The following is a 14866-nucleotide window of genomic DNA, read 5'->3' as shown; positions in this document are numbered from 1 at the left end:
GAGGGAGAGCCAAGACCAGGCCAGGCTGATGACCCAGGCAGTGGGCATGGGCTGGGGACAATGAAGCATCAGGTGGCCCCAAGCCCACGGCCAAGGGCAGAGCAATCACGGCACAACTCAGGCAAGGACTAGACCCAGGAGATCCAGGCCAGAGAACAGGCCTGAAGTGAGGGAGAACCCAGGGGTTCCATCTGTTTGCCAGGGGCAGAACCCCCGCTAGAGGCTCACGTTAGGGGAATATGATCAACCGATATGAACATCCAGGAAGAGTGAGTCACAGACTCAAGGCCCAGGCCTCACCCTTGAGTTCAATGGGAGGATGAAGGCCAGAACTGAGTCCATGCATGGCCAACGCGGCAAGGTGTGAAGTCTGAAAGTCACCTGGGACACAGGTATCTGATGCTACCGTACACACAGGTGCCCTAAATGACACTCCAACCCTACCAACTGGAGTTTAGTTTATGAACTAGGGTTTGCCCAGAGGTAGGCCCATCAACGGACACATCTACAGAGAGCCAGAAAAGCAAAAACGGGGGAAAGGGGACCAGGCCAATGCCATCAGGACCCACTCCAGCGGTGTGAAGGAGCAGGCCTCCACTCAGAGGTCAAGGGGCGCTCCAGGAGGGGAATGGCGGAGTCCGGGTCTGGGTGCCAATGTCCTGCGGAAGTTCTCTGCAGCCCCTGGCATGTCCTGGGCAATCAGAATTACAGAGGCAGCACAGCCTGGTTAAGCTGGCAGTACAGCTTTAAGGGCATAGCTTTTAGAGTCAAGCTTCACTACTCATTAGCTGTGTGACCTTCAGTAAAGTACTTAACCTCTCTCTGGTTTGGTGTCCTCATCCATACAAGTGGAGACAACAGCAGTGTCTATTTCATTAAATCCTTGTTGAAAGGATTTAATGAGTTAACACATGTAAAGTACTCAGAAAGGAGGAATTATATAACCATTAGCTATAATTATACTGCCTCAGTCTTTATACTAACTTTCATGTGCCCCTAAGAAGTCTTCTCCCACTCTGTTTAAAGATCTGACCTTCGGGAGTTCCCCGGTGGCCTAGTGGTTAGGATTCTAGGCTTTCACTGCTGTGGCCTGGGTTCAGTCTGCGGCCGGGGAACTGAGATCCTGCAAGCAGCATGGCGCAGCCAAAAAAAAAGGAAAAGAAAGAAAAAAAAAAAACATCTGACCTTCTAGGGCAAAACAAAACACCCTAAGAAAGCAATGTCCATTTCAGCTCCTGGGTTTCACGCCCACTGTCTTTATTCAAGTTAGTTTAATAAGAAGCATAAAGAGAGGGGCAGGAAAACGTCCCTGTCAACACTGACATGCTGAAACAGGTGCCTGGAGTTGAAAAAGCGGAAAAAAAGGATCCAACAAAATATACTTTATTAGTCATCACCTGCTGCACATGTCACGGCTAGGCGATAAATGCCAAGAACATCAATTATGAACTGTTCTTACAAGCAGGTTTAACACAATCCACCTTGACATCCAGAAACCTATATGTCGAGAATGTTCCTTCTTTGTTTGGATGACAGGAGGAAAATATTGGGGGTGGAAATGGTAAATGTAATTATTTTGCATGAAATAGGACAGCCTGCGTCTGCATCCCACCTGGGACCAGGCTATTGAATATCTGTCAAGGTGTCAACTCCCAACCACAGAAGCAAACAACTTGGTCACACTGCGGTGTCCTTACCTAAATTTGGAAGGAGGGGATGGCAAGTCACAGGTATCACTGGCAGTGAAGTTTCTGGACTCACAGGTGTTTGAACGTAACTATATCCATGGTCTTTCTGCATGTCTGTGTCTTGTGATTCCCTTGCCCCAGGAGCAGCTCGGGGGCGTCTTCTCCCCAGGATTCATCCTCCTGCGTCCCTCCTCCTGGTCTCGCATCCACAGCAGCCCCGGCCTGAGGATCCGTGACTCTGGACAAATCTCTCTGAGTCTCAGCATCCCCGTCTCCAAAACTGAGTGGTTTAGACTAGATAATTCCTAACGTCCCTTCCAGCTCTCTGAGCCTTTGATTCTGACTCTATAAATGCTGACCAGGGACAGGACAATGTGCTGTATCCAGAAAGACAAATAATGCAAGTGATTTGTAATCACGATACCAACGTTTGGGCTCTAATACTAGAGCAATAAGGTTTAAATGTTCAGAGATGAACTTTTTTTTTTTTTTTTGCGGTACGCGGGCCTCTCACTGCTGTGGCCTCTCCCGTTGCGGAGCACAGGCTCCGGACGCGCAGGCTCAGCGGCCATGGCTCACAGGCCCAGCCGCTCTGTGGCATGTGGGATCCTCCCGGACCAGGGCACGAACCCGTGTCCCCTGCATCGGCAGGCGGACTCTCAACCACTGCGCCACCAGGGAAGCCCCAGAGATGAACTTTTAATGAATATTTAATTGCTCTATTCTTCTTTATAAGAATCCAAAGTGAGGGGAGGCAGGATCCGGGCCCCCTGTTCTCCAACCCTGCCTTGAATGAACCAAAGAGGCCGTACTCCCATGAAAAGGCGATGATTCCACAAGCCATCCGTGTGAAGCTAAGTAAGTCAAGAACAGGATTCTTCTTAACTCGGCCCTGCCCTCCAGCAGCACGTGGAGCTGGTTCAAAATGCGGGTGCACTCAGCCTGCTCCAGGGCATCAGAATTTGCATTTGAACAAGATCCCCTGGCAATCTGCAGGCATTTTCCTTTGAGAAAAGCTGTCCTAAAGCCTTGGTTCTCAAAGCTGGCTGCACAGTGGAATCACCTGGCGGGGTGGGGGGCGGGCAGGTGCTTTGTCCCATCCTCCCCCCAACAATGATTCAGATTTCACCTGTCTGGGATGTGATGAGGCATTGGGACTTTTTTTAAGGCTGCCCAGGGAATTCTAATGTGCAGCAAAGTCTGAGAAGTGCTGAACTAAATTCTCAGGTTCAGGTTCTAACACTCAAATCCAGAGCCCAACTAACCTCCCTCTAGAGAGATATGTATCACCTTTCTCAAGGCCACAGCAGGGGCACCCACTAGCTGGAGTTGATGATGGGTCACCATCCCACGTCCTCCGAGGTCCTGCAGGACGTGGCCACTCCAGGGAAAGCTACCTGGCAGCACTGGTGCACTCTCTCTCTCTCTCTCTCTCTCTCTCTGTTTCTTTCTCTGTCTCTTATGGCAAATGCAGTGGTTCAGATCACAGGACAGAACCTGCTTCTACAGTAGCACCTGCCATGCAGGGAATCTATTTCCAAGCACATGGAACCCTCGGGCCAGCAGCTGCAACTCAGGCAGCCGGAAGAGTCCAGTGCAAACCCTCCTCAGCTTCAGTCCCTTCTGGCGTGCAAGATTCCGAATCAGCCTGCGACATTCCTAACAGCTTAGGGCTAAGACCTCTGAGTGAGGACCCACTGACAGTAGCCACCAGCATCTATGTTTCCTTCAATTATGTGATTCCTCCCTGTTACCTACTGCCCTTTGAGGGCCCCATGGATTCCGTTGCTTCTGGGTTTTTGAAAGCCCTTCTCTCCTTAGGTGTGAGAAGCTGACACTTCGGTGTTTATGTAAAGACAGCACAGGAGCCAAGCTGGGAGCTAGCAGTTCTTGAATCTACCAGGGCTCACAGGTCGGTTACTATTGGTGCAGCAAACTTGAGGGCTGAGTCTTGGAGTGCAAAGAGAACCACCATCCTCAGCTGAGGGCAGATGATCTGTCCTGGACCAGTTACTGCCAAGTGACTCAGGAAGGGAAGGGATTGGGGCAACCCACCAAACAGACCTGAAAACGTCACCCCCATGGGGAACTCTCGGCAGCCCTACGGTCACGAGTTTGCCCAAACGAAGAGTGATTTAACTGAAGTGATTTCACAAAGTCCCACCTGATCTTTATTGCAGAAGGCCTGCTTGTATCTGGGAGGCAAGGGAAGGTGGAGATGTTAGCTAGTGAGTTAACATGGCTCTGGAAGGGAGACTATGTATGGTGTGGTAGGTCCCATGAGGGTTAACATGGGCTAACGCTCAGCTGCTTCTTCATCTGTTTAATGGGGGAAATACTAATAATCAGCGAGTGGATGGCACGTAGTGAGTACGATGCAAGTTTGCTATGGTTACTTGTCACTTCCCACCGGATCCGGAATACGTGTTTGTGTGTCTGGGCATAGAATGAATCATCCACCACAGACCAGAGGAAATAACAGAGCAACTGGTTTTAAGAACAAGTAGTAGGGTGCTGGAGGCTGAAATGCTCCATCAATGTGCAGTACAGATGTTTTAGGTTTTCTTACCAGGCTATAAAAATGTTTACACAGTAATTAGGCCTGTTATCAGTACACAAACAGATTACACTTTACAGAATGAATGAACAGCACAAAAACACTCCCGTTTTTCATCAGGTTCAGCATGCTTTCCTAATTCTCGGGTTTCCCAAAATAAATTCACTTTGCTAACAACGCAGAGCCGGTGCGGAGTGCAGGGAGGAGGCGCTGGGGTGGGGAAAGCGACTGTGTAACGGAGTGCCTGTCATGTGCTCTCTCTGGTCCTTCTTTTTCCCCATCTGTAAACTGAGATAACCAAGGTGCCTGCTCTCTCATCAACTCCATGGTTCTATTACTTTACAAGCACTCTCTTCCAAGCACGCCTTCACTCTTCTCTTCCCGCAAGAAAGGATGTGTTTAATTAAAATACTGATGGGAAAGGTAGTCATTCTGCTGAATCGCATAATGAGTCTCCCATCCAACACACTAGCACCGAGTTGGTGGCACTGCATTCCCGGCACCGCAATCCCCAAAGCCGGTCTGCATGGTGAGACCACGCAGGACAGCGTTTCCCAAACACATCAATAGCTCTAAGGAACACTTAATGGAATGCTTTGCTTTTCCCGTTTTCAAAGGATAATATTCCGTGGTAATAAATACATCACCAAAATAATGAACCAAGCTCCCTGACTTGTACTTCTAAGTTTTCATATGAGCTAACTTGTGAGAATGAAAAAGTAGAAGTGATTTGTAATCGTGAACCCAACTTTGGAGCTCTAACACTAGAGCAATATTGTTTAAATGTTCGGAGATGAACTTTTAATGAATATTTAATTGCTCTATTCTTTATAAGTATAAAGCATACTTTCAGTGAACATTCTGAATACTAAAAAAGGCAAGATACCCTTTCTCCTAGCTAAGTTATGTGTTCAAGTTTCCCAACGATTTTGTTTAAAAGGGAAAAAGGTCATCGAGGTTTCAAGCTCTAGAGGAAGGAATTTGGGAGAGTCATTTGGAGATAGAGTGACCTGTTACCGCAATATTCCAGATGTAGGGCTTCCCTGGTGGCGCAGTGGTTGGGAGTCCGCCTGCCGATGCAGGGGATACGGGTTCGTGCCCCGGTCCGGGAGGATCCCGCATGCCGCGGAGCGGCTGGGCCTGTGAGCCATGGCCGCTGAGCCTGCGCGTCCGGAGCCTGTGCTCCGCAGCGGGAGAGGCCACAACAGTGAGAGGCCCGCATACCACAAAAAAAAAAAATAAATAAAAAATATAGATGTAGGTATTTGAAACGCAAAGGAAGAAGATCTAACAATCTATGTACGGAAACGTGAACGGTCTGGGGAATGAGGGTGCAGAAAGGTGCTTTCATTTTTTTATGTAACATTTCTATATGGCTTTAATTTCTTTTAAAAAGAAGAATGTTGGCTTTCATAATTTAAAATATTTTTTAAGCATAAAAAAACAGCCACCCATTGGACACCTGGTGCAAAATAAGCACCCTAATTTCTGCCCCAACCAGGACCATGCGTTTTTGACATTAAAACTTCCTAAATAAAATGGTAGGGAAAAAGTGTTTAGTCGATATAGTCTCACAACACCCCATTCATTCAAGACATTAGTGGTCATCGGCATCTACATTTTAAAACAATTTGTTTCTGATGATAAAATACATGTGAGTTCATTTAACAAAAAACAAAACAAATACCATTCATGATGCCAACTCCTTGGGACAACAGCGTTAATATTTTCAGTCCACTCCTTTCTATTATGCTTCTGTACCAAGTTTTTAAACAAAACTGAAATCATACTAGAAATGTGGTTTTTGTCCATACCCATATTTAATTGGTACATTAGAAACCACTAAATTAAGGTCACCAAAGCATTTTCTCTGCATCTGTTACTCTTAAACACTACGTTTCACTTTATACTCTAATGAATAATAAAGACTCACTTTGCTGCACCAAGGGGGTGCACACAGAGAATGCACAGCTGCCAGGGCGATCTTTTGAAAACACAAATGAAATCATGTCACTTTGCCGTTTAACACCCTCCTGGTGCTCCCATCAAACTCACTATCAAGCCCAAACTCTCCAGGGTGACCCCTGAGGCCCCTTAGGAACTAGCCCCTGCTTCTCGGTACACATCTCCTGCCACACTAGCCTCCTTCCTGTTCCTCTGAAGCACCCCGTGGCTGCTACCTCAGCACCTTTGCACTGGCTGCTGCCACTGCCTGGAAGTTCTTCCCCAGATCCTCCCCCTATTTGCCCAGCTTAAATAGGGCTCTTCGGTGAGAACTTTCTTGACCACCCAATCCGAAGCGGCCCCTGTATTTGTCTCCATGATATCTAATTTTATTTTCAATTTTAATCTTTTCATTGTGTCTTACGCCACTGGAATATGAGCGCACTACCTCTGTTCACCACTGTCCCCAGTACCCACACCAGATGCTCAATAAACATTGGCTGAATGAATGAAAATGTTTTCAAAGTACCCAGATTTGTGGGGCATGAGCTTAAGTAACCTACTTAAACAGGCCTTATTCTCAGCAGCACAGCCCCTTAATGAGACTTTTTAAATAGGCCGTCACCTTCTCCTGTGGCCTGGTAACGGAGAGCGGCCCACAGCCCTGCCGGCGGGAAAACAAGTGGGTTATTTAGTCTGGGCCAGACTTTCATTTTGTTTATCCACCCCGTTACCTAAACCAGAAACTCCGTGGTGACACACTATATACCCTTCCCTTCTCTCACTCCTACTCAATCGATCAGTAAGTCCCACCAACTATCCCTCCTGTGGAGGACACGCCCAAGTCTTACAGCAGGATCACGCCAACTTTCTTTTTCAGAAAAACTACCTCTCCCCATTCGGATGAACTTCCAGAAAACTGTTCCTGATATGAAGACCCAAAGCTATGCCAGTTAGACATTTCCTCTAAGCATTCTGAATGTAGCAGAATAATAAAAATAATAATAATAATATGATGATGATGATGGAGGAAAAGGCTGGAGGTCATTTACTTCCATAGCATCACCTGAGAGAAACCGAAAGACTACTCCAGCCACCAAGATCCCCTCGGCTGCCGAACTCCCAGCTGCTCCAAGCCTGGTTCTTCAGGCGTGCCCTCAGCCCTGTGAATTCCTATCAGTACTTCTACAGCATTCTCCCTGTTGGCTTTAGTTGCTAGCCCAAGTCAGTTTCTGTTGCTTGCAACCCAGGAACCCTAGCTGAGGATTCTCCTAAATGTTCGCTCGGTCCATCTCCTCTCCATACTCCCCACCAGAACCTCAGCTCCAGCCGCCGCACTGGTATCTACGCCTCTGGTCTCCTCACTGCCAAATCCATTCTCCACGAGGGCCCCAAGCAGACTTACCTAAAACTCAGATCTGACCATGCCGCCTGCCCCCTGGTCCTGACCAAAAGCTTCCTTCTACCATTCCAGCCTCTTCTCTTGTCATTCCCTGCCTCACCCTTGAAGCTCCAGGAGCTCCAAACTACCAGCTGCTTCCTCACATTTTCCATATGTTTTCTTATCTCTCACCCGACTTCCTCTGCACTGGGATCCCCAAGTAAGGCTGGCCACTTCATAACCATCCTTCAAGCTCTGCTCAGACATCTCTGCCATGCTAGGCTGGCTGCCTTCCGTCTCTGCTCGCAAATGTGCACGCCTCACACATGGTCTGCCTTCCCCACTAATCTGTGAATTTTTTGATGGCAGCCTCCGTGTCATATTCATCTCTCTACCCGTACCACATAATAGGCACTGAATACATTTTTGTTAGATGTTAAATGATTAAAACCATAATTCACTCGGAAAACCCCAGGTTGGATGCAACAACTGTGCTTTCATTTTCCTCCTTTCCAACCACATGCAGGATTACCCTGCAATGGAGCAACCGAGGGATCAGCCAACGCCCAGCCCATCTTGAGGGATGGTTTCATCGCTTGAGAGTCAGGACGCACGTGGTTTTAACAAGCATCGGGGGCTCTTGCTGGTTGTGCTGCCTAATGGTTCTCCATCGCAAAAGGACGTTTCAGACACTCTGACTACCTCAGGTTAAGCCTCGAAGGCAGGGCGAAGATGCCACCCACCCCACACCAATGTGGGCGCAGATAGGGAACATGCAAACAAACAAAGACGCAGCAGTCTATAATCAAGCCAATCTGGGCTCGAGCCTCACGTGGCTCCAGTGTGGGCACACGTGGAGGGCAGGGCCTCCTCCCCTGACCCACTGCGCAAGGCACAGCTCCTCCGGTGCCTGAGTTTCCTCGTCAGGAGTGAGGAATGAGATGCTGCCCTAGATTCACTCAGCAAACACAGAGGGGGCACCCGCCACGGGTCTGACCCTAGACAAGGCACCGAAGGTCAAAGGTTACTTAACCGCTCTTCAGAGCATACGCAGCAGTGTGGAAAGATCCCTGGACTTCCAGTCAGGAACCCCAGCCTCTTAGAATGAAACCATAACCCTGCCTCTTACCCACAAGCTACGTGGCCTCGGGAAAGTTAGTGAACCACTCTCGGCATCAGTTTCCGAATAAGAAAAACTGGGGGTTCCGTGAGCTCCAATGTGTAGAGTGTCTGACATCAAGAAGGGTCCCAGAAATCCGAATTAAGAGGGTCTGCAAAGACCTTAAATGTCCAAAGTGCTCGCTGAGCCACCAGAATTCCTCTCAGTGTAAGAACTAGCGCCCCCTTCTGCCACCCACTGAGCACTGCAGAGGCTGTCAGCGCTGGAGTGGGCCGGCAAAGCCAGCAAGACCGCGGACGGACGCGGCGCCAGGACCAAGTACCAGCCGTCAGATACCTCTCCCGGGCTGCTGACCCAGGAGCACACTGTCCCTCCCAAAGCCGCTTGCTATGGAAAAGAAATTTTCAGATTGCAGCCGAACCCTGCCCAATACTTGGGCGCTTATCAGAGGCCTCCCACTGCGGAGGTAACTGTTAAACTCAGCCAAGCAGCTGTCACATGCGCACCCTCACCGCCCCCCGCAACCCCCATCACCCCTCAGCGAGGAAAGGGAGCCGTGGGTCTCCATCAAGCCCCGCCCATCGTGCGTTCTCCTCGGAACGAGCTGAATGAAATGATTTTCTTCCTACAAAGCCCTCATGCTGCACCCTCACTGAAGGCCCGATTCCTGGCAATAGTTACAGTCCGAGGTCAGAGAAAGGTGATCTCTATGAACAATTCTAAGCGGATTTAGCGCTCCTCCAATAAAATATCCGAGGGATTGGGTTTCCAGAGAGTTTTGTTTTCATTACTCCACTTGGATACAGCCAGTAACCACCATCAGCGTTGAAGACCAGCTTCTCAGTAAACATAGCTGTTTTTCAGGCAGCTACTGCCATGAAAAACCCACACGTCTGCACTGAGCTCAGAAGGGGGTGGGGGCGCTCGGCTGGGCCTCCACCAGAGCAGACTGCGGCGGGGGGTGGTGAACATGGCCCGGGGGCATCCATCGGGCATTCGTGGGGGCCAGCTGCCTAAGGAACCAGCAAAACTCTGTGGCTCCTGGAGCCCAGGAATGGATCCTCAGCTGGGGTGTCCCAATAGAGCAGCAAGCACAGGAGAGGTCCGAGCTGCCCTCCAGACTTCAGAGCCTCATAGAAACAAGTAGCAAAGGAAATGGGGATTCCACCAACACCTCCTTCTTCACCCCCCAAAGATGAAATAAAAACCACCAACAAGCCAAGGAGAAGAGCTGGAATCAGGCTGCGATGAAAACCGTGACCTGCTCCAGCCCCAAGACAATTTCACACCAACGGCTTTAAAACCCTTTCCAAAGCTCTGATGCCTAAATTGAAAAAGAGTTTATCTTTTGGACTGAAAGTCAGCAGTTAAAGAAGCAGAACGTGGAAATCCTAAGAGTTATGAGTTTTCACATTTGCACAAATGGCCTCTGTGTCTATACACACGGAGGGCAGAAATCTACCCATTCTTCCCAGAGAAGGTCACCTCAACTCTATCCCTGAGGCTGCTCTTATCCACTCTAGAATGTAGTTACTGTTACCGCTAATCAGACTTCAGTGGACACAGACACACACGGCCGGCACTGAGCTGCTCTTCTCCGAGCCCAGCAAAGTGTCCTATTCTGCCAAAAATCAAGATCAGGGCCTGGGGATGGCGCCCCAGTCTTGGCACCTCAGGAACTGCAGGCACCGTTCCCCGGGGCAAAGGGCTTCAACACCAAGGGCAAGGAAGGCGCTTGCCCCACACACTGGCCCGCAAAAGAAAAAGAGCAGAGGGAAATGATGCTGGGCGTGGGGGCAGGGGCGCACGTGGCTGGCGCCTCGGTGCTAAAAAGTGGCCCTCCGTCCACCCTCAGCAGCCCCATCCGTCGGGTGAGGCGTCCTCCGCTCTCCCTGGCCCAGACGCCGGCCCCAGAGCTACCTGCTGCTGCCTAGGCGCCCTCAGGCCAAGTCTGAGGAAGTTCACTCCCCGTCGCGCCAGTCCGGGGAGGCTGGGGCACCCGGTAAACCTATACTGGCCGGCAGAGTCGGCTCCCGCCTCTGGCCGAGAGCGGGACTCTGGGAGCTGCTGGGGACCCAGGGTCCAGCTGAGTGACAGCCAGGTCCCGGGCTGGGCTGCCGGAGGCCTCCGGGTGATCCCGCGCTCCCCAGGGCCCGCGGACGCCGGGCGGGTGGCAGAGAGGAGCGTGCGCCCCGGAGGGCGAGCAGCCCGCGCCTGGGCTGGAGATGGAGAGAATCCTCCCCCGATCGCCATGACTCCCGGCTTCCCGGATACCTGGAAGCCGCCCCGCACTCCCACCTGGGCTGCGGTGCAGCTCCCCTCCCTTCCACCGCCCCGGCGCTCGCGGCCGGGGGCGCTCAGCCTAGCGGCCACCGGCGCGGGGTACTGGGCGAGCGGCTCCCAGCCTGCAGCCCGCACAGTGCCGGGACACCCTGGTGGCACACCCGCGGCCCTGCCCCGGCCCCACGCCTCGGGGCTGGCGGCCAGCAGCCACCCCCAGGGAGGGCAAGGCAGCTCGGACAACCCCCAGCCCGCCCGGTGCCCTCTGCCAGCGCCAACAGGTATGAGAGGCGTTGTCGCCCGCCCACTCCGGGGCCAGGGGCCCGCGACAGCCTCGGGTTTGGGGTACGGTGCAGAGGGGCGAGGACGGAGGGAAGAGGAGAGGGCGGGAGCGAGCGGGCGGCGGCACTCACCTCTGGCTGGGCCGGGGCCGGCCGCGCGGGCCCGTCGCCCCGAAGCCCGGGTTCCGAGGCGCCTCCGCGCGCGCCGGGGGCTTCCAACGAGGCCCGCAGGGAGGGGGCGGCGCGGAGGGAGGCGCCCGCGGGCAGCGCTCAGCCTCACGCTCACACCCCCGGCCGGCCGCCGCGGCCCCGCGCCGGCATCCTCGCTGCCGCCGGCTCCCACGGCGCCCCGGGCCGCTCCCCAAGCGCGCGCCGGGGCCGGCGCGAGCCCCTCGTCGGCTCGGAGCGCGATCTGGGCGCGCTCCTCCTGTCCTTGTCCTCGGCTCCCGTCTGGGGACGCTGCCCCGCACCCCCGGCTCGGCGCGCTCCTCTACCCCTCCCGCTCCCGCTGGCCGTGCAGAGCCCCGGCGCGCGGGCTCAGCCCATGTGCACGGCTGCCTCGCTGCGCCCCGGAGCCCAGTGGCCGAGGCCCCGCCGGAGTTGCGCGCCCTAGAAACTCCATGCAGCTCCGGCCTCCTCCCCGGCTCCTCCCCGGTGGGCCCCCCGGGGCCCTGAGACCGCCCGCGGCGTCGTCCCCGCCCAGCCTTCGCCCGCGTCAGGAGCCGGGGTTCGGTGCGCGCCTCGCCTCGGGGGGTCTGGGAGACACCACCCCCACCCCTCCGCCTTGCCAATGGCTCCCTCGGTTTCCAGGCAGCGCAACCTGAGGAACGCCTCGGCGCGCGCGCACTCACACTTGCGCATACACACACACACACACACACACACACACACACACGCACTGCACACACAGGCACACGCGCGGGGGGCGAACTGGAGCTTGGCAGACGGTCCTCCTTCCTTCCTCCCCAAAGAAGCTGCCCACGTTAACTCCGGCAAACTGCTGTTCCTCGGTATTGGACAACTTACCCAAGCGCCCCCCACCTTAACTACTTCATCCCCAGCGCCAGGATCACACCTGCATCCGCGCCCGGGGGTTGGGCGGGCGCCGAGTGGAGGTGCCGGCGGCCAAAACTGGGGGAGGAGGAGGGCTCGTGGTGCTCACCCAGCACCATCTAGGGAGGCACTTCTGCGGCGATCGCCCACCGACCTTTGATCCCTCTCCCCAGGGCCTGAGAACACGTGGTTTGGCCCCCCACTTCCCTTTCCAAGGTCACAGAATGGATTTGACGAGGGGGAGAGGGTGCTTGGACACAGGTGTGAGCTAGGCATCTCAAAGACCGTCTGCAACCTGCCCTGGCACTGCCCCCTGCCAAGTCCATACCCAGACAGACCCCTTTCCTCCTCTGCCCCGTGCCTCAAGGGCAACCCTTTAGCTTAGAGCCTCCAGTCACCTTTTCTGGTCCCCACCTGTCTACCTCTCATGTGCCCAGAATACATAGTGCTACCAAGGTTTGTGTCGTCAAAAAAAAAAAAAAAAAAAAAAAAGGAAAAGAAAGAAAAGAAAAATCAGAACACCAAGATGCATCTCTGTCTGTCCCACAGACACAATCAGGCACCTACCAGCCCCTTCTGCTCCTCCCAAGGGTGCGTCACAGGGAAAGGAACCCACCTGGCTGGATCAGAGGCTACTCTGTCCTCACAGCACTCTCTTTTCCAGGGTCCCTAGTTTCTTGCCCCCTCTAGGTGGCAGAAAGACTGTGCCACCAGCTCTGAGTCTCCCAATTCCCAGAATCAAAGAAAAGATATATATGAAAATTCTCACACCAGTCAGGAGCCAAGCAGGCAATACTGCCATAAGCCTCTGGTCCAAACAACTCAGCAATCACCTCTATTCCTGCTGGGGCAGCTGCCAAGAGAACGTGGGCATTGGTGCTGCCAGCCAGCGGCACAAGTTAATCAGGGTCCCCTCCTTGTCTGCACCTCCTGGTTTGCGGCCTGGGTGTGGTTCCTCTGAGCCCTCACTCATTGCTGGTACCATACCTTTGGCATTTAGCATTTGCTACCTTGTATTCTTACTATCTTTTCTTGTACCTGCCTTACTTCCAAAATTATCTTCTTAAGCCGTTGGCTGAAACTTACCTACCTAGTTCAGAGATGTATCAATACAGAGAAGGCACTACCAAGAGTTTCCCTGAAGGGTCATGGGCAGATGCACTAAAAGAGTGGATAGAGTTCCAGAATGATCTTTCCCAACGATCTCTTAGTTTGGATGAAAGCTGCATCTTCTAGTAATCTGTTGCCTCTGTAGCAGTTGTTCTGTCGTTTTCTGGACGGCAACCAAGTCACCAAAGTCCCTTAAGCAAGTCTATATACACACGTGGAATTCCTGGTAGAAAGTAGATTTAACCATTTAACCAACCTGAAATAGCAGTTCACTCAGTTAACTCAGCTCCAGGCATAGCAAGTGTTCAACAAATGCTGGCTATTGTCATTATTCATGAGTAGTTAACACATGTCAAAGACATTACCTTGAGGGAAAAAAATCAAGGCTCTCAATGGACATCAAGAACTAGGAAGCCAGGTGGCAGACTTTGGTGGCACACTAAACACACTTTCCTGGTCCTCGCCAACTGTGACCATTTTGAGACTTCCAGGCTAGGAGGGTTGCAGGTTCTCAGGCCCTGGTACCCTTGCTCCAACTTCTATTTATTTGTTCAATATATATTTATTAAGGGTCAAAATGTGTCAGCTCCTTCCTGTTAAATTGCCAAAGAAAATCTTGTACCAAATATCAGAATGGAAGCTAAAACCAACATGGAACAAAATGGGTTCCATGCATGTGTACCTTGATCTGGCATGAGTACTCTCTCCAATCCAGAATAATACAGCCCTCCGGGAAACAGCTGGGAGTAATCATTAACTTTGTTCTATCACCTACCTCTAGCCTTGGGACTCAGAGTTATACAAATCAGACACCTGGACAATTGCTACCTTACCAAGTGGTAAATATTTTCTAATATGGTCAAAGTCATTGCCACCTCTACCTCAGCCCTTCCCCTGTCTTTCCTACTTTTGTTTTACCTGAAAAAGCAGTTCTACATAATAACTACAATAACTACACCTACTTCAAGTGCCCAAGACAGTCAAGGGTAGAGGGGGGATGAAGGGGTCTGTTGCATTCTGAAGAGAAATAGGCAGAGAAAGAAAAAATCATTTGGGTACATGCAACATTTTTCATGTATCCTATCAAAATGCGGACAATGGAATGCATTGGCTTCTTTACAACGCACATTCTCTACTTTGTGGCAGGAGGTTTTAGAGTGGTAGAGTTGTTAGGCAGCAACAGATAACCAGAACAAAATTCAGTATCTGGAAGTAGACTGGTGCTGTAACAAACACTTAAAACATTGGCTTTGGGATTGGACAACAAGTAGAAGTGCCTCATAAGTCTGTTAGTGAAAGCTGCAAGGGCCTCAGGAAGACGCTTGGAAATGACTTGAAGACACCGAGAAAACTGTTCCTGGAAGCTGGGAAAGAGAGCACCTGAGCCATGTACTGGTGGGTCAGTTAGCAAAACAGTTGCCTGTAGTAATGTGACAGACGAGAAGGCTACCT

General features: G+C 52.0%; 1 protein-coding gene and 1 long non-coding RNA gene across 6 annotated transcripts in view; one reads left to right on the top strand and one right to left on the bottom strand.

The window, feature by feature from the left end:
* The window catches only part of CALN1 (calneuron 1), a 467601-nt gene that overhangs the window by 375574 nt on the left and 77161 nt on the right, over positions 1 to 14866 (bottom strand). For 2 of the 5 annotated variants that reach the window (XM_067014150.1, XM_067014152.1), the window contains exon 1: positions 11384 to 11464. The exons of 1 other annotated variant lie outside the window; for it this stretch is intronic. The gene's annotated coding sequence lies outside the window, so the exon portion shown is untranslated. Of the gene's footprint in view, positions 1 to 11383; positions 11523 to 14866 lie in introns of those variants that run through there. 2 more of the 5 variants (XM_067014155.1, XM_067014151.1) reach the window with 2 other exon arrangements.
* The window catches only part of LOC136792614 (uncharacterized), a 35095-nt gene continuing 31276 nt past the window's right edge, over positions 11048 to 14866 (top strand). The window contains exon 1 of the long non-coding RNA XR_010836666.1: positions 11048 to 11251. This is a non-coding gene — a long non-coding RNA (uncharacterized lncRNA). The remainder of the gene's footprint in view (positions 11252 to 14866) is intronic.

The sequence above is a fragment of the Kogia breviceps genome, chromosome 14 (assembly GCF_026419965.1).
Source record: "Kogia breviceps isolate mKogBre1 chromosome 14, mKogBre1 haplotype 1, whole genome shotgun sequence".
Taxonomy (NCBI): Eukaryota; Metazoa; Chordata; class Mammalia; order Artiodactyla; family Physeteridae; genus Kogia; species Kogia breviceps.
The sequence above is the reverse complement of the archived record's forward strand: the minus strand, read 5'-3'. Positions and strand labels throughout refer to the sequence as shown.